This window comes from Triticum dicoccoides, chromosome 1B, assembly GCF_002162155.2.
Source record: "Triticum dicoccoides isolate Atlit2015 ecotype Zavitan chromosome 1B, WEW_v2.0, whole genome shotgun sequence".
NCBI classification, from domain to species: Eukaryota; Viridiplantae; Streptophyta; class Magnoliopsida; order Poales; family Poaceae; genus Triticum; species Triticum dicoccoides.
This window is the reverse complement of record NC_041381.1, coordinates 413,106,384-413,126,620: the sequence shown is the minus strand read 5'-3', so window position 1 is coordinate 413,126,620 and position 20,237 is coordinate 413,106,384.

Genomic DNA, 20,237 nt, shown 5'->3' with positions numbered 1-20,237 from the left:
CCTCCCCGCTGCGCCGATACGTCGGTGTCGCGGTTTGTCGAGGGGACGCACGGCGATCCTCTCGCTCCCACACTATGCTCTCGTAGACTGCCGTCCTCTAGCCGCGCCGCCACCTTTGGCTACATTCTTGTGGAGGCGCACGGCGGTCAGCTCCGCCACAGCTAGCGATGTTCGTGTGGAGACGCACGGCGGTCAGCTTCTCCCATGGTACGCGCATTCTAGACTGAGGCCCCGTTCATGTGGGTGTAGCGCTGAATGTTAGCTGATAGACGTTGTTAATCTCACTGTTTGCTGAAGTAGTTTACTGTCAATATGCTCTGCTTAAGAAGCTTCATTGCCCTGTTCTGCACTCAATCTTCTTAGCTGAGGTGGCATGCCCAGGCCGATTAGTTCCTAAAATATCCTGCCATATATTTATTGTGATGTAGATTGCCATGGTCTAGTAGCCAATCTGTTAGGTGAAATAGCTCCACAATGTTTTATACTCGATCTTTGTTGCTGCGATAGCCTTCGATAGTTCGATGGCTGTGTGCTCGGGCTCATTGACTGTTGAAACAGCCTGCCATAATTTAGCACTCAAATATGTTTGCTGAATTAGCTTTACATATATTTTGTTACTTAGATCTGCTCGTCCAAATATCTTGCCATAGCTTTAGACATCGACCTAGGTATTTTTTTCTGGACTTCATAAAAAAGCATATATGTTTTTCCTGTAATATCTAGTAGAAGAACTAATTTGTATGTCTAACAGATGGACAGGACTTGGATAACTTCTGCTCGAAGATTCTCCGCTGCATATGTCGAGGGGGTTGAAAACATCATGAACTTTATAAGAGCTGAGTACGGTGGTCCGAAATCAGATGTGCTCTACCCGTGTAGCAGTTGTATGAATTCAGTTACAAGACCCCAGTCAACTGTGCAAAATCATCTACACTTGTATGGGATGTCGGTCACATATACTAGGTGGGTTCATCATGGTGAAGCTATGAACGTCCATGTTATTGACTATGTGGAAGCAGCAGATCACCATCTTGATCTGCCTGATGCTCAGGTGGAAGAGGAGGAGGAGGTGGTGGTGGCGGAGCCAGTGAGTTTAACCAACATTGAAACAATGCTACGAAATGCTCGTGCATTCCGTGAACTTTCACTTGTAGAAGAAAAACGGTGGGCCCGCATGTTGGAACAATGCAACTTTGCTGTCACCCCAGGAAATAAGCTGTCAGTATTCTCAGCTATGGTCACCTTTCTTCAGGTGAAGACATCTGAGCGGATGACCAACAAATCATTCGATGCGATGTTGGCTGCTTTCAGCAAATCTTTCCCAGATGCGTCTGAGCTGCCACACACCTACAGTAAAATGAGGAATTTCCTTCATGCAGTTGGAATTGGATATGATATGATCCATGTTTGTAAGAATAATTGTGTTCTGTTCCGTAAGGATTATGCCAACTTAAGTGAATGCCCGAAATGCAAATCATCAAGATGGAAAGATGGCGATGCTATGAAGAGGGTTCCTCATAATGTTCTGAGACATTTTCCAATTACACCAAGATTGCAGAGGTTGTTTCATGATGCTGAAACAAGAGAGGATGTACTGTGGCATTCTAGGAACCAGGAGTACAGAGATCAGAATGTAATGAGCCATCCATATCATGGTAGTGAGTGGAAAAGCTTCAATGATAAACACAAAGAGTTTGCTGCTGACCCGAGAAACATTGGACTTGGCTTAGCTTCAGATGGATTTAACCCATTTGGCCACCAGAGCGCCACATATAGCATGTGGCCAGTGATTGTTATCCCTTACAACATGCCTCCAAATGTCTGCACCAAAGAATCAAACTACATGATGGCCTTGCTCATCCCAGGTCCAAAAAAAGTCCTGGAAAGGATTTTGATTTGTTCATGGAGCCTCTTGTGGAGGAACTTCAACCGCTATGGAAGGGTATTCTCACTCGAGACCTATATAGCAGCCCACCAGCTGATTTCTTTCTGCGTGCTGTTGTAATTTGGTGCGTCCATGATTATCCGGCTTTGGGCACTATGTCAGGGCGAACGACACATGGTTACAATGCATGTGTTCGCTGTGACAGGAATCCGCTGTCATACGCAATACTTAGCAAGATCTGTTACATTGGACACCGCCGTTTCCTTGCCAAGGACAAGCCGCATCCTAGAAAATACCGAAGACATGTGTTCAATGCAAATCATGAAACCCGTGATGCGCCAAAGAGACTCACCGCCGATGAGTTGCAAGTGGAATTAGAGAAGGTCAGGCATATTACACCAAGAAACCATCCTGGTAATGGTAGCGGGAAAAGGAAGTGTGGCACGGTAAAAGAGAGATTGTTGTTTACCCGCAGGTCCACTTTGTGGGACTTGGAGTATTGGAAAAATTTGGATTTGCGGCATAATCTTGATGTGATGCACATCGAGAAAAATATATGTGACAGCATTATCGGCACACTTCTTAACATTCAAGGCAACACGAAAGATACCTTAAAATCTAGGATTGATTTGACACACCTGGGTATCAGAAAGGATTTGCAGGTGCAAGATGAAGGTAAACCACGGGATATGGCATCAGCTGTGTACGTCTTGGACAAGGTAAAAAGAAAATAATTCTGTGAGGTCCTGTCACGTGTGAGATTCCCACATGGATTTGCTTCCAACCCTGGAAGGAGAGTCATTGCAGATGGAAACAAGGTACAAGGGTTGAAAACTCATGACTGCCACGTCCTACTTCAAAGGGTTTTACCTGTTATCCTTAGAGGATTGGGCCGCCCTGACTTATACAGAGCAATTGCAGAGTTGGGACAATTCTTCAGGGAACTCTGCAGTAGAAATATCAGGATAGATTCTTTGGAGCGTCTTAGAGACAAGATACCAACTATCCTATGCGACCTTGAGAAGATATATCCTCCAGCCTTCTTTGATGTGATGGTGCATTTGGCTGTTCATCTACCTGATGAGGCACTACTTAGAGGCCCAGTACAGTATGTCTGGATGTACCCTATTGAAAGGCGGCTAGGCACTTTCAAGGGCTATGTTAGGAACAGAGCTAGACCCGAGGGTTCCATTGCAGAGGCCTACATTGCTACAGAAGCGTTGACATTCTGCTCAAAATACATTGAAACAGCTGATCAGCTTAGCAAAGAGGTGGGTGAAGACAATCCCGGGCTCAATGTTTTCGATTATTCTGTTCGAGTTATAGGGAAGAGTCGACAAGAGGACAAACCTAAAGATTTGGACAAAATGGTTTGGTATGTGTTGAATAACTGTCCTGAGATACTACCTTATATCAAGTAAGTGCAGTACTACAGCTTATACATCGTAATCTACTAAACTTGCAGCACATTCTTATATATTTAGATGTTTGACGCGATCACTATGTTGTGCAGCATGTATGAAGAGGAGTTACTACCGCAAAATCCAAGAAAACATTGACAAAGTGGTTATGGCAGGATTTGTGAAATGGTTCAAGAACCATGTAAGCTTTTGAAGTGCACTGTCAGTTTTTTTTAATATATTGAGTACATAAGATGATCAGCTTGTCTATTTTCTAACCATAGGTTAAGAAGATGCGGGAGGATGGGCAGGCAGTTGATGATGCCCTTTACTCACTAGCAATGGGTCATGATACTCGGGTAAGACATTATGAATCTTGCGTTGTTGGAGATGTGCACTACAACACCCTTGCACGAGACGAAGGCAGGAAGACACAAAACAGTGCCATCATGAGCACGGATACATATGACAAAGAGACAACTGAAATGTATGCTAACATAACAGACATTGTTCAGTTGCAGTATATCTCCAGTTTCGACGATCATCGGTGTGTGGTTCTGTTGTGCTGTCGTTGCTATAACATGTTTTCTAGGATCGCAAAACCCAGAGCTGATGATTATTTCAAATCCATCAATGTCATGGCAGCGTACCAGACCAACGAGCCTTTTATTTTGGCAAATCAAGCAACACAGATATTTTTCTTGGAAGACACATTTGCATGTAGCGATGACTGGAGAGTATTGCAAAGGTTTGAGCAGAGGAATTCGTTTAATGAAGTTGCACAACAAGATGATGCTTACACTGCTCCTGATGTACAAGATAACACAGATGTTCCTAATATCTTTGAGAACCATCACGTCAATGACGCCGGCGAAAAGATTGCCCGTCGTGCTATGGACATACAAGAGTTGATCAAGAAGAAGCCAATGTTCGAGGACGTTGAGGACGAAGAAGAAGATGACACCATATGGAATTACGATTCAGACTGATACACATGGCAAGATGTTGACGCTGCTGCTGCGGATGATGATTACATTGCTTTTGTCGTATTTGCCTGTCAGAAGACGTTTTTTTATCTACTATGTGAAATTGTGTTTGCTATGACAACTGATACCTGATGAACATGTTGTTTAGTATTTTGCTGTGAGAACATCACTTGTTATGTATGCTGATTTGTGTTTCCGTTAATAGAAATCATTAGATGTTCACAACACTACACCCAGCCTGCTATACAGGTTTCATTCATTACTAGTTTCAGCAAAGTGCTAATGTCGTAGCCACTGAATACATCATGAGTGCTACATACACTTCAAATAAAGAGACAATCATCCTACAGAGCACATCGATTTTGCCCATTATCTTCACAAGCTCTTTCATCTCCTCATTGCTGTCAAGGCCGTTCAGTAGCTGTTGCTTGGCCATGATCAGAGGAACTGCGTCTTTAACCTTCTGCTCTGCATCTTCCTCTTCTGTCGTTCCTTCAGTTACTTGTCCAACACCCCAATCTGCTGGTATTGGGATTCCTCGGCTAACGAAATATTCAGCGTAGTTGCATTCCCCCACATCAGCAACTTCCCAGAAATACAAATCACATGAATCTTCCCTTTTTTGCATGAATCAAATTGGAAGATCATCAACCAAACTATTAAAAAAATCAGCAATTGAAAGCAGCAGAACAACACTTAAACATATTATTACCCCATGATTCGGGCATTTGTAGAAGACTCGGCCAGGGTTGCGGATTGTGGTTGAGACGCGACGGATGACTCTGCGTGATTTGCAGCAGTGGCACCACACCAACGGCAGCAGGTTGCGATGAGCAATCGGCTACGGTGCGCGTGCCAACGGGGGTGTGATGAGACCCACAGGCGATGGTACGGGTGGCGACTTGGCGCATATCTGGTTGTTGCCTGCTGAAGAGCAGGTGGACGAGCAGCCAGCGGACATGGTTGCTGCGGCCAGAGCTTCTGATGCTAGGCAGAGTAAGTAGAGAAGAGGAGAAGCAAACGTTGGATATGTCAGTTTCATTACTTGCAGAGTAGGATAGCACAATATATAGTCATAGTCTAGGTTTGGATTCGAACCAGCTACAGGAGCACGTCTTTCTTTTTTCTAAAACTCGACAACGTCTCTTTACTGATACACTAGCTTGTTCTGTACGCCTTCCTAAGTCTTTGATTTTCTTTCCCTTTTTTTGCGAGGAAGGAAGGAGGACAAATTGAGAGTTCCTCGGACTCGAACCCAAGACCTCTTGGTTGAAAACCAAGGGTGCTAGTCACTTATGTGACGAACGTTCCCTGTGAGGAGGACGGCAGACGAACGCATTTTCCTCGCAGTTTTCTTCCTATATATAAAAAAGTATGCTACTTGGTGTCCGCTTAGTCAAAAAACAATTGTGCCAACCTTGACCGTTCGATTGACATTCAACGTCTGTCGCGTTTCTTCAGTCTCTTCTTCCCCGAGCCGCCAAAGCCAAACCAGCGCCGGCGGGACCGCCTGCTCCTGCCTCCCACGGCTGGCTGTGATCTTCCCCGACTCCTATTCGTTCCCGTTCGAGGCCTCACCATCGTCCTCCGCACTCGTCGCGGCGCCGCCCTCCGGTGTTGTCAACATGGTCAACCACCGAGAGGAATAAGGAGATGAATGTACATGGTGAGGATGACAGTAGGGACCCAGCAGCGAGCGCAGTAATTTTTTTTCGGGACGGAGAAGGGTATCAACTGGGTTGTGCGGGACCCGTGGCCCGTCTAGCCCAGTCTTTTATTTCCTATGTTTAGCACATGACCAACCCAGTTTGTTTTTTTCCTTTCTGAAAAATGGCTAGCCAGCTATTTTGTTTTTTGCAGAATAACCAACATAGGCCTACTTGCTTTTCTACGCCCTGCTGGGCCGGAAATCTTTCAAGACGAGGAGGGATGCATTTTGCCCAGAAATGGGCTATAAGTAATAAGAAATGGGCTATAAGTAATAAGAAATGGGCTATAGGTAATAATAAATGGGCTATAAGTAATAATAAATGGGCTGTAAAATGAAAAAAATACAGCAAACAGGCAATTAGTTCCCAAATACTATTTTCTTTCGGATTTTGATATTTTCAATTTCATTGTTTTTGTGCGTGTAAAATTTCATTGAATTTAAATTAAGGTATATTTAGATTTAAAATTAATTTGAATCTGGCTAGAAATTTCGGGCTGTATGCTGTTTGCGACAGATTTGGAGGCTGACTTGTGGGTCTACTAGGTTGACGTGTACTTTGGCTTTGTCAACTTAGTCCACAAACGATTCTAGCAGCAATGACCGTTGGATGTTAATCCAACGGCCGTGCTGCTTCTTCAATATCTGATCTTGTTGCTCCAGCCGCCCAAACCAGCTCTGGTGGGACTGCCTGCTCCCGCCTCTCGTGGCCGGCTGTGCTGCCGCACAGGCCGCACCGCCCCACCCTACTTCATTGTTGGCCAGGCCATTCCTCTACTCACCCACACCTCCTGTTATTTTCCGGCGACGGCAGCTGGACCAGTGAACCCTCGTACTCCCCACCGCGTGGGCAACCATTGCCGAGTCTTCCCCGGCTCCGTGTCGTTCCCTTCCTAGGCCTCGCCACCGTCCACCGCCATGGTGCTCTCGACGCGGCCTGGTCAACGTGGTCAACGAACGACATCCATCGGCCGTGGACTGTACGCGCAAAATAATGATTCCTCCACCTGACAGCTGGAACCCACCGGAAGGGCCTCTGTATTTCGCGAAAAAAACGTTCCCCCCGCTGACATGTCGGACCCACCAGCTATATCTTCACACGCAAGGAAGTGCCTCCTTATTACGCACAAAAAAATGAATACCCACCCTGCTAGATGGGACCCACCATAGTGGGAGGATGACTTGTGGGCCAACTAAGTTGACGGGGACGAAGGGCTTTGTCAACTTAGTCCATATGAACGATTCTAGCTCCAGTGACCGTATGATGACCATCCAACGGCCATACTGCTTCTTCAACCTCTGGTCTTCTTGCTCCAGCCGCCCAAAGCAGTGCCGGTCGTGTCGCGTGCTCCTGCCTCTCGTGGCCGGCTGTGATGCCGTGGAGGCCTCACCGCCCCCTACAACTCCCACCGCTGGCCCAGGGTATCCCTCTACTCACCCACAACCCTTGTTATTCTGCGGCGACGGCAGCCTCATGCCGCAACCGAACCAGTGAACCCTCGTACTCCTCTCCGCGCGGGCTACCACCGCTGCGTCTTCCCCGGCTCCGTGTCGTCCCCTTCCTAGGCCTCGCCGTCGTCTAGACCACCGCCCTGGTGCTCTCGGCACGGCATGGTCAACGTGGTCAACGACCGACTTCCATCGGAACAGTACTATACATGGAGAGGCTGACAGCTGGGTCCAGGCGGCCGCAAGGAAGTGCCTCCTTATTACGCGCAAAATAATTATTCCTCCAGCAGACAATAGGGACCCACCAGATGGGCCACCTTATTTTGCGAAAAAACATTTCCCCCCTGACTGCTGGGACCCACCGGACAGGCCAGCGTATTTCAAGAAAAAACGTTCCCCGCGCTGTCAGCTCGGACCCACCGGAAGTGCCTCCTTATTACGCACAAAAAAATGAATACTCCCCTTGCTAGCTGGGACCCACCATGGTGGGAGGCTGACTTGTGGGCCTACTAAGTTGACTGGGATGGGGCCTTTGTCAACTTTAGTCAATATGAACGATTCTAGCTCCAGTGACCGTACGATGTCCATCCAACGGCTGTAGTGCTTCTTCAACCTCTTGTCTTCTTGCTCCAGCCGCCCAAAGCAGCGCCGGTCGTGCCGCATGCTCCTGCCTCTCGTGGCCGGCTGTGATGTCGCAGAGGCCTCACCGCCCCCCTACTACTCCCACCGCTGGCCCAGGGTATCCCTCTACTCATCCACACCCCCTGCTATTCTGCAGCGACGGCAGCCTCACGCCATAGACAAACCAGTGAACCCTCGTACTCCTCTCCGCGTGGGCTACCACTGATGCATCTTCCCCGGCTCCGCGTCGTCCCCTTCCTAGGCCTCGCCGTCGTCCAGACCACCGCCCTGGTGCTCTCGGCGCGGCTTGGTCAACGTGGTCAACGACTGACTTGCATCGAAAGAGTACTGTACGTGGAGAGGCTGACAGCTGGTTCCAGGCGGCCGCAAGGAAGTGCCTCCTTATTATGCGCAAAATAATTATTCCTCCACCTGACAGCACGGACCCACCGGACGGGCCACCTTATTTCACGAAAAAAACGTTTCCCCCCTGACTGCTGGGACCCACCGGATGGGACAGCGTATTTCAAGAAAAAAACGTTCCCCACGCTGTCAGCTCGGACCCACCGGAAGTGCCTCCTTATTACGCACAAAAAAATGAATACTCCCCTTGCTAGCTGGGACCCACCATGGTGGGAGGCTGACTTGTGGGCCTACTAAATTGATTGGGACGGGGGCCTTTGTCAACTTTAGTCAATATGAACGATTCTAGCTCCAGTGACCGTACGATGTCCATCCAATGGCTGTAGTGCTTCTTCAACCTCTTGTCTTCTTGCTCTAGCCGCCCAAAGCAGCGCCGGTCGTGCCGCATGCTCCTGCCTCCCGTGGCCGGCTATGCTGCCGCGGAGGCCTCACCGCCCCCTACTATTCGCATCGCTGGCCAGGCCCTGCGGCGACGGCAGCCTCACACCGCAGCCGAACCAGTGAACCCTCGTACTCCTCTCCGCGCGGGCTTCCACCGTCGCGTCTTCCCCGGCTCCCCGTCGTCCCCTTCCTAGGCCTCGTCGTCGTCCACCACCCTGGTGCTCTCAGCGCAACGTGGTCAACGTGGTCAAGGAACGACTTCCATCGGACGTGGACTGTACGTGAAGAGGTTGACAGCTGGGTCCACGGCCGCGGCAAGGAAGTGCCTCCTTATTACACGGAAAATAATGATTCCTCCACCTGACAGCTGGGACCCACCGGACGGGGCATTGTATTTTGTGAAAAAAAAACTTTTCCCCCTGACCGCTGACCGCTGGGACCCACCAGCGACACCTTCGCACGCAAGGAAGTGCGTCCGGGCAAAAAGAAAGATTCAACCCCATGACTACTGGGACCCACTGGCTACACCTTCGCACGCAAGGAAGTGCGTCCGGGCAAAAAAAACGATTCGCCCCCCTGACTGCTGGGACCCACCAGCTACATCTTTGCACGCAAGGAAGTGCCTGACAGTCGGGACCCACCTGGTCAAAGCGTACGTAGCGTTGTTATTCTGGTCGTGAACGTGTACGTGCATATATACTGGTGGATGTAGAGGCGCGCACGTGTCATAGTAGAGGCGTGCATGTAGCATGTACACGTACGTACAGCGGCGAGGGTACAAGAAAGAAAATACAGCCACGTACGTACATACGGGCAGGGTCTCTAACGCCTATCGCGCATACGTACATGGCTGGGTCAGAACGGAGAAACAGCGTCGTCTTCGTGTTCATGGGGAGCCAACCGGCTGGGTCGGAATGGAATGCGTGGTCGTGTTCATCGGGAGGGCTTGGATGAAACAGGCGATGGAAACGAGGCCTGGCATACCGCACAACGGAGGAAACGGCCTTGTGTTCGACCGGCCACGTTCGAAACCGGGTCCTGTTGATCGGGAGGGGCCTGGCGTACCGCAAAACGGAGGAAACGGACCTCCTACGATCGAAATGGGGGTCCTGTTGATCGGGAGGGGTGTGACGTACTGCAAAACGGACGAAATGGACCTCCTACGGTCGAAACGGGGGTCCTGTTGATCGAGAGGGGTGTGGCGTACCGCAAAATGGACGAAACGGACCTCCTACGGTCAAAACGGGGGTCCTGTTGATCGGGAGGGGTCTGGCGTACCGCAAAACGGACAAAACGGACCTCCTACGGTCGAAACGGGGGTCCTGTTCATCGGGAGGGGTGTGGCGTACCGCAAAACGGGACTCCACAGGATATTGTTCATCTCCGCCGTCGACCTCCTCCAGCCTCCATGGGCTACCGTCGACCTCCTCCAGCCTCCACGGGCTCATGTTCATCCAGCCTCCACCGCGCGCTACTCCACCGGCTACTGTTCAACCACCCCTCCACGGGCACCCCTCCACCGTCTACTGTTCATCCAGCCCTCCACACCACGGGGTCCTGTTCAACCACCCCTCCATGGCCACCCCTCCACTGTCTACTGTTCATCCAGCCCTCCACACCACGGGTTCCTGTTCATCCAGAGGCAACGCCACCGCTCACTGTTCATCCACCCCCCCCACCCCCCGTGCAACGCTCACTGTTCAACCCAGAGGCAGCATCGATCGGCTTCAGTTAGCAGCAGTAGCGAAGGAATCGCTCCATCGGGTTCAGTTAACAGCCATCGATCGATCGCTAAGGTTCAGTAACGCGTAGCATGCAGTGCAATCGCTCGGGTTCAGTTAGAGCTCAACGCCTTGCTCGGCTTCAGTTAGAGCCAACGCCTCGCGCACACGCGCGTAGGTATGAGAGAAACGTGCATCGCTCCGCCCCCGACCTCCCACCGTAACCGGCAACTCCCCGAAATTTTCCTCCCCCTCGCTTCTACAATGGTTTTTTCCGTCATGGACGGCCCAAAGAATGTCATGCAGCCGCGTCTTCGGCCAGCCCAGGACGAAAAGCCCATTTTCTGTCATGATTTTTTGTCATAGAAGTAGGAGCCCACCACATCTATGATGATAACGGGTTTTGTCACAATTATCGTCATAGAAGTGTCATATGTATGACAGAAAAAAATTCGTTCGGCCCAAAATGTCACGGATGTGTCTTTTTTTTGTAGTGAAGATGACATGATGTAGAGGGATAAACTCATGCAATGTGATATAAACCCTATCATTTTATCCTCGATGGCAACAATACAATATGTGCCTTGTTGCCCCTGTTGTCACTGGTAAAGGACACCGCAAGATTGAACCCAAAGCTAAGCACTTCTCCCATTGCAAGAAAGATCAATATAGTAGGCCAAACCAAACTGATAATTCGAAGAGAATTGCAAAGATAACTTAATCACACATAAAAGAATTCAGAGGAGATTCAAATATTTCTCATAGATAAACTTGATCATAAACCCACAATTCATCGGATCTCGACAAACACGCCGCAAAAAAGTTACATCAAATAGATCTCCAAGAAGATCGAGGAGAACTTTGTCTTGAGATTCAAAGAGAGAGAATAAGCCATCTGTGGACCCGAAGGTCTGTGGTAAACTACTCACAACTCATCGGAGAGGCCATGGGGTTGATGTAGAAGCCCTCCATGGTCGATACCCCTTCCGGCGGAATGCCGACGAAGGCTCCAAGATGGGATCTTGCGGATACAGAAGGTTACGGTAGTGGAAATAGTTTTTCATGGTAGCTTCTGATGTTTTCGGGGTACATGGGTATAAATAGGAGGAAGAAGTAGGTCGGTGGACGCTCGAGGGGCCCACGAGGCAGGGGCGCGCCCAGTAGGGGGGGGCGCCCTCCACCCTCGTGGCCGCTCGAGCAAAGATACAAGAGGGCGGCCCCGTGCCGGATGCTGCCTGCAGAAGGGTCGCCGGTCAAGACCCTCAGCACCGTCCTCTGCGCTTCGGGCGCCAGATCCTCCTCCTGGAGCCTCATGTGGTCTCCCCGCTCCGAAAAGGCCCACATCCGATGGGAGTGGCGCTGGAGAGGAGCAATGCGACATTGAAGGAACTCCTTCACCACCTTGAGCGCCGTCACACCGAGCGCCCTCAAACTCTCGAACCGGCGCCAGACGAAGGCAAGCCGAGGCTCATGAGATTCTCATGATCCCAGCCTAGGTTGGGAATAGCAGGCAATGTTGGGTGCGAGAGCATGGGCTGGGCACCCCGACATCCACATACAGCCACCGCTCTCGGAACCCGGTCGCAGGAGGAGGAAGGCTGAAATCGATCCCCGAAGCAGCCGTCTCTGGCACGGCGAGGAAGCTCACGCACCCCGAGCATTGAGCGGGGTCACTCAGGCGCAAGGAGAAGAAGTGCCGCAGGAGGGCAACGGAGGGAGGAATGCCCACCATGGCCTCCCAAACAAAGGCGAAGACAGCAAGGAGAGTAATGGACTCGGGACCAAGGTGCATCATGTGGATCTGGTAATGGGAGAGCACCACGTTGAAGAAGGCAGAAAAGGGGGGAACCAGACCTGCCCACAGGGCATCAGCGAAAAATTGGACCTCCGTGACGACCCTATCGAAGGAGGCGTGGGACGCGGGCCAAACCATCGTCCTCCCGCACTCGTTGAAGATGAAAGCGAGGGCGGAGAGGACCTTGTCCGAGGCTTCGAGGTTGAGTATGGTCGACTAATCGATGAAGGGAGCAGCTGCCGGAGGCGAGCGGGGCGAAGGCGCGGGCTTCTTCCCCTTTTCCTTCTTCGTTGGCGCCATGGCGATGGGAAGGGGGGAGAGCTCGAGTTGGATTCGAGGCGGAGGCTGGAGCTCAAGGAAGGACAGGGAGCGCGCGAACAGCGAAAAAGGAATAATTGTGTGCAACCACGGGTCCGCCTAGCCGGGCGCGTAATGAGGGGCGTGGGGAAACGGAGACGCCCACGTCTAATAAACCGCCACGCAGCGCCCAAGGCCGTAGGCTGTTGGGGCCCGCGGCGCTTCGCACTTGCCCCTTCACTTCTCTGCTAAGCCAAGTCCGAGCGCGCCTTGGGGACGGGGGCTACTGTCAGCGTTCTGGGAACGGGGGTCCCCAGACTTGCTTGCCTGCGGCCTGCGGCGTGGCTCGGGCAGTGGCCCAGTGCGGCCCATCTTTATCGACTCAAGCTCAAGACCCTCGCGAGGGGCCAAGCCTCGCGGGGTCGACGATAGGAAGCTTCCTCGGGAACGGCCTCACCAGGCAGGCTCGCGAGGAGGCGTAGAGATCAAGGCAAGGGTACCTTGCGAGGTGCTCATGACGCAAGCTATGACGGTCGAGACCAGGCGGGCGCCGGCCTGCACAGTGTCCTTGTTTCCTCTTTGGTGCAAAGGGAGCAGGCACAGACCAAGGCATCAGGCAAAGGCTATCGTTTCGGTGCAACAAGACCAAGACCAGCAGAGCGGCAAGATGGAGGTCATCGTGGAGCCCAAGACAGCGTCATCGTCAGAGTCTTTGGCAGTCAAAGACAAACTTTAGTCAGGATAAGTTGTACCAGATGTTCCCCTTCAAAATGGCCGTTGTTGGTGCCCTTCTCGCTCAATATTTGGGAAGAGGACCAGGGCCTCTATATATAGGGCTAGCCACCACAGTAGGCGGGACGGCTCATCTGGCACCCGGGGATCAAATCCTTCCCAAGCAGAGCCACACCACACATCCACAAGAACATCCCTCGCGAGGCTGTTCTTCCTTTGTATTGTTCATCATCAGCCCCTTAGGCAATCCACACACCACACACTGGAGTAGGGTATTACACCACAATGGTGTCCTGAACCAGTATAAACTCTGTGTCCCTTGTGTTGTTCATCTTGCTAGCCAAGATTCTTGCGAGGCTTTGGGACGTAGGTCGGTAGAGGAGAGATCTTCGCTCGCACCCCAGAGTTCGAACCTCAAGGGTCTGCCGGAACCCAACATCCGACATTTGGCGCGCCATGTAGGGGTGCGCCGGAATCCTTCTTCCATCGTCTCGTGCTCCATCGCTTCGTTGTCTCCATGTCCAGCGACCCGACGACCAACGTCGACCACTGGGCGGCGTGGCCCGCCCACGCCGTGCCGCCTGTTCAAGGCGACCTCAACCTCGTGCCTCAGACAGCTCGTGCTCCGCAGGGCGCTGCGGGGTGCGGGCGACGCGGCCAAGCGCCGCCTGCCCTCACACTGCGGCAGGTACGGTCAGTAGCAAGGGCCTGAAACCACGCTGTTGTCACAGTGTCGCACACCCGACGGGAGCAGGCGAACACAAGAGCCGCACTCACGGTGGCCTGGGAGTTGCTACGGTTCAGGCTACAGGAAAGCGGCCACGACGTGCTGTTGGACCGCGTTGCCGAGCTCCTGGATGCAGCTGCCTCGGGAGCACCTCCGTTCTGCGTCCAGCTGTCATCCCGGGCCCTGGGCGGGTCGTATGGTGGCCCCATACGCGCCCGCGTAGCTCCAAGCATATCCCAAGGCCTTGTCAACACCGGCTTGGCCATCAGCACCGGGCGACAGGCCGTGCCAGCTCCGCCTCCAACAGGCGAGGGAGCGCACATCACTGCCTACAGCCCAGGCGAGCCATCACGCTACCATCCCCAAGACAGCGCTACGAGTCGTACCGCATGGCGCATAGAGCGCTAGGGTGAGGCCCTCGGGGCGGCGCCCCCAGAGGCCTATGTGCCCTACATGGTGGATCAAGAGTGCGCGCTAGAGTAAGACCATGGCTCGTTCCTCGGGCCAGGCTAGGGGGAAGAGACGCCAGAAGCCGAGCTCTTTCAGGAACCCCAAGGGGCCTCGACGACCACGCTGGCGGCAGCGGCTGTCGGGTACCACTAATTCCTCAGGAGCAAGCTTATGTTAACCATGGGTCGCAGGAAGTACAGGTCGCCACAACAGATGGCGGCCCCAATGCTGCAGCCTCCTACCCCTCAGGAGGAGGGCACCGGGGGCTGCAGGAGAGGGGCCGGGATCCAGGCTCGCCCGTGCGGCGCTCGGAGCAAGGTGTTCCCAGGAGGTAGGCCCTCTGCCGGGGAGGTGCCTCAGGGCCTGCCCCCAGCAGAGGACCCGTGATCGTCCGGGGAACCGCTGGCGACCGCTCTACCCCGTTGGCGTCGTCCTTGGTTTCCGATCACCGTCGATGGCAGTAGAGTGTGGCGCAAGGCGGGCCCCTCGTCTGGCGATATGAAGCAAGGTCGGTACCTGTGAAGAAGGCCTAGTGCCTGTGAAGCTCGCCGCCCATGACACTCTCACGTAATAATGAGTTGGGGTTGTACACGCCCCGGAGTCTCCGGAGAGCCGCCCTCGGGCCTCGGGGGCTTCCGCCCACGCCCAGTGGCAGCACTTAGCTCCGCGCTCGCGAGAAGACATCGAAGACTAGACTACGTATCGGATGCAGCCTTTGCCTTTTGCTTCTTTCTCTGTTGTCAAGCTTCTTTGATTTGAATTTAAGTTGGATTTGAGCTTGAGACTTGCGTGTGTTTGGGGGAGGGGTGTTTAGTCTCATTCAAGCAATTTCTCGCATTCTGATTTCGGCTTTGCGTCCAAAGTTAGCATCGGTTGCCTCCCCCTCGTGAGCCCCTCGTGAGCCGGGCCGGGCCAAGCGTGCAAACTCTCTGAACCGCTGTTGCCGCACCCCCTCAGAAGGCTCTCATCGCGATATCGATGGGTTCACCCAGAAGGCACTCAAGACGTTGTGGCCCCCGCAGGCTTGCTCGAGGCCAAGCAGGGTCAAAGGTAAAACAAGCCAGCTGACCCACCAAGGGGTCATTGGCCCCGCATAAGCACATACGGCGTTATGTCTACAAACGTACCAATTACGATCCTTTACATGAGCCCCCCCCCCTCCCCAAAATGCTCTCACAACTCTCAGAGCCGCACCCGAACTTTTCCGCGCAGGGTAAGCAGCGGAGGCGGCATACAATCAGTCAGACATATCGATCACCATGTCCTCTGGGACGCCTCCGGAGGCATTGTTGGCGTCATTGGCATCGTCGCTGTCATCACCATCGCTGTCATCAGCACCATGCTCATTCACAACGCCTCCTTCGTCAGCAGCCACGACCACGTCGTCGTCATCAGAAGCGAAGGCCCTAATGAGGGCATACACATTGTCCTCCACCCACTGCGCCAAATCGCCCCGGATGGCTATGGGCACCGGTGCAATGGCGGCGGCAAAATCAAAGTGGGGATATCTGTCCTGAAGATGGCTGAAGACACGGTAGAAGGCACGCCCAAGCAGGACTCGGCTCCTCTCCTCAACAAGCCAGCGGGCCCTGTCAGAGCGATTCTCCAGCTGCGTCACCACATTTGTGAAGAATCAGAGATTGCCAGCGTAGTTGATTACACGAGGCTCCACAACAGCCGCCTCGCAGATGTAGCCCAGGGCCGCGTTGGCCCTTTCCCTGAGTGTTCGGAGCATGGGGCATGCACATGCTCCAGAGTCTGCAGCTGATGGATCTCATCCTCGTTCCGCCGCGCAACGGCCTTGGCGTCATCAACCCTCTGTTGGAGAAGAAGCAGCTCGGCATAGGAGCAGGCCAGCTCAGCCTGCACTGCGCCAAGGGCAGCTGCGGAGGAATCTGTGTGCTGCATCACTTCATCAGCTTGGCCCTAAGGGTGGTGGTCCTGCCCTCAGCTTCGGCCTTAACCAACTCCAACCTCCCTTAATACTCGCGCTCAAGACCAAAACGAGCTTCCGCCACGTGGTGGTCGATCTCTCCTTGGACTCGGGCCTCCCGCGCGCCGACATCATCTTCTGCCTGGGTCACTAGGCGCTCCCTCATCTCCAACCGCTCAAGGTCAAGGTTGCACTCGGCAGCCTCCAGCGTCAGCGCCTCCTCGTGCCTCAGGAGCTCCACCTCTTCGACGGGTGCCCCCTTCAGCGATGCAAGGGCAGCCTTACGCAGCTCCACTTGTTGCTCCAGAGAGTTGTTCCAGGCTTGGAGCTCCAACGCGCGCTCCTCTACAGCCTCGCATCGTCGGTCTGCCTCCTGGGCCTCTTCGACGGCTTGGGAATAGGCCTTCCGCGAGGCCGCCAGCGACGCTTCAGCCTTCGCGTTGTCAAGATCACGCTAGTGACGCACAAGGCTAACAGCCACCATCGGCTTGTGCCTCTCCTCAGCGAGGCGCAGACCTTCGGCTTCAAGGCGCGCATCCTAGCTCGCGAGATCCACGCCAAGCTGACTTACTGCATCTGCCGCCTTCTGAAGAAACTCTCGGCGGAGGGCGCTACGCTCTCGAGCACGCCTGAGCACGTCCTCCGCATCCTCCTCCGCCATCGGTGCAGGCGGAGGACCCCGAGGCGGCACACCCCCTCTCGGCAGGGGGCTGGGGGCTGGCGCCCCAGCAATCGCCGGACGGGCCCCGCCAGGGACCCAGCCCGGTGCCGCTCCATCTCCTGAAGTGGAGCCCAAGATCGACCTCAGCTAGTCGCCATCCACGATCAGGGGAGGAGCACGGAGCAAGCTGGCTGTGCCCCAAGAGAGCTCACGAAGGAGGGGCGGTAGACACGCGGGCTCAAGGTACCCAGTGGGACGGCCCATCTCTCTAGCCGGCCCCGCGGCGAGGGTGGCGCTCGAGCTCGGGGCGCTCAAGGTCAGCGACGACGATAAGGCTTGGGGGATGGCTCCTTGGTCGTCTCCGCAAACTCGGCAGGAAGGGCCCTGAAAGGCCAGAATCAGCTGAAGGAACGGTAAAATAAGGAACTAAGAGAGAAAAGGACTTACTCGTCGATGGAAAAATACATCCTGCACTTCAACGGGCGACAAGGGCGGTCATGCCACCCGAGGCCTCCTTCCTCTTGCGGAGGGCATCAAAGTCTATGCGGAACCGGCCTAATCCCCCGACGCGAGGGCCAGCACACGGCATAGGAGAAACATTAGGATGACTTGCACCAAGGGCGCCAGACTGGGAGGCGTCGCAGGGCGCCGCCTCTTGAAGATCAGTCTGGGCCTCAGAAGTCCTGGCCTCGGGAGCCTCAGGTCGCGACTCCTCATCTGCCACCACTCCAGGATGCACCTCGGAAGATGATGCCTTGGGAGCCCCGCGCGGCATCAGCATCTCAACATCAGCCCCCTCAGCTCCCGGCAGTTCTCGTCTCACTGCTCTATCCCCTGAGGCACGACCTCCGTGGGCAATCGGGAGAGTGACCACAGCAACTGGGTTCTCATGGGGCCCCATGAGGCCGACCGGGCGCAGCCCCCATTCGTCGAAGCTGGGCATCTGCCTCACAAAATCGGCCCTGCCCGAGCAAAGATACAAGAGGGCGGCCCCGTGCCGGATGCTGCTTGGAGAAGGGTCGCCGGTCAAGACCCTCAGCACCGTCCTCAGCGCTTCGGGCACCAGATCCTCCTCCTGGAGCCTCATGCGGTCTCCGCGCCCTGAAAAGGACCACATCCGACGGGAGTGGCGCTGGAGAGGAGCAATGCGACATTGAAGGAACTCCTTCACCACCTTGGGCGCCGTCACAACGAGCGTCCTCAAACTCTCGAAGCGGCGCCAGATGAAGGCAAGCCGGGGGCTCGTGAGCTTCTCATGATCCCGGCCTAGGTTGGGAATAGCAGGCAATGTTGGGTGCGAGAACAGGGGGCTGGGCACCCCGACATCCACATACATCCACCGCTCTCGGAACCCGGTCGCAGGACGAGGAAGGCTGAAATCGATCCCCATAGCAGCCTTCTCTGGCACGGCGAGGAAGCTCACGCACCCCGAGCATTGAGTGGGGTCACTCAGGCGCAGGGAGAAGAAGTGGCGCAGGAGGGCAATGGAGGGAGGAATGCCCACCATGGCCTCGCAAACAAAGGTGAAGACAGCAAGGAGAGTGATGGACTCGGGACCAAGGTGCATCATGTGGATCTGGTAATGGGAGAGCACCATGTTGAAGAAGGCAGAAAAGGGGGGAACCAGACCCGCCCATAGGGCATCAGCGAAAAATTGGACCTCCATGACGACCCTATCGAAGGAGGCATGGGACGCGGGCCAAACCGTTGTCCTCCCGCACTCGTTGAAGATGGAAGCAAGGGCGGAGCGGACCTTGTCCGAGGCTTCGAGGTTGAGTATGGTCGATTGATCGACGATGGGAGCAGCTGCCGGAGGCGAGCGGGGCGAAGGCGCGGGCTTCTTCCCCTTTTCCTTATTCGTTGATGCCATGGCGATGGGAAGGGGGGGAGAGCTCGAGTTGGATTGGAGGCGGAGGCTGGAGCTCGAGGAAGAAGGAAGGACAGGGAGCGCGCGAACAACGAAAGAGGAATAACTATGTGCCACCACGGGTCCGCCTAGCTGGGCGCGTAATCAGGGGCGTGGGGAAACGAAGACGCCCACGTCCAATCAACCGCCACGTGGTGCCCAAGGCTGCAGGCTGTTGGGGCCCGCGGCGCTTCGCAATTGCCCCTTCGCTTCTCTGCTAAGCCAAGTCCGATCGCGCCTTGGGCCCGGGGGCTACTGTCGGTGTTCTGGGAACGGGGGTCCCCAGACTTGCGTGTCTGTGGCCTGCGGCGTGGCTCGGGCAGTGGCCCAGTGTGGCCCATCTTCATCGACTCAAGCTTAAGACCCTTGCGAGGGGCCAAGCCTTGCGGGGCGGACGACAGGAAGCTTCCTCAGGAACGGCCGCACCAGGCAGGCTCGCGAGGAGGCGGAGAGATCAAGGCAAGGGTACCTCGCGAGGTACTCATGACGCAAGCCATGACGATCGAGACCAGGCAGGCGCCAGGCGAGCGCTGGCCTACGCATTGTCCTTGTTTCCTCTTTGGTGCAAAGGAGCAAGCACAGACCAAGGCATCAGGCAAAGGCAACCGTTTCAGTGCAACAAGACCAAGACCAGCAGAGCGGCAGGATGGAGGTCATCATGGAGCCCAAGACGGCGTCATCGTCAGAGTCTTTGGGAGTCAAAGACCAACTTTAGTCAGGATAAGTTGTACTAGATGTTCCCCTTCAAAATGGCTGTTGTTGGCGCCCTTCCCGCTCAATATTTGGGAAGAGGACTAGGGCCTCTATATATAGGGCTAGCCACCACAGTAGGTGGGACGGCTCATCTGGCACCCAGGGATCAAATCCTTCCCAAGCAGAGCCACCCCACACATCCACAAGAACATCCCTCGCGAGGCTGTTCTTCCTTTGTATTGTTCGTCATCAGGCCCTGAGGCAATCCACACACCACACACTGGAGTAGGGTATTACACCACAATGGTGGCCTGAACCAGTATAAACTCTGTGTCCCTTGTGTTGTTCATCTTGCTAGCCTAGATTCTTGTAGAGCAATATGGGTTGGTTTTGGCACGTAGGTCGGTAGAGGAGAGATCTTCGCACGCACCCCAGAGTTCGAACCTCAAGGGTCTGCCAGAACCCAACA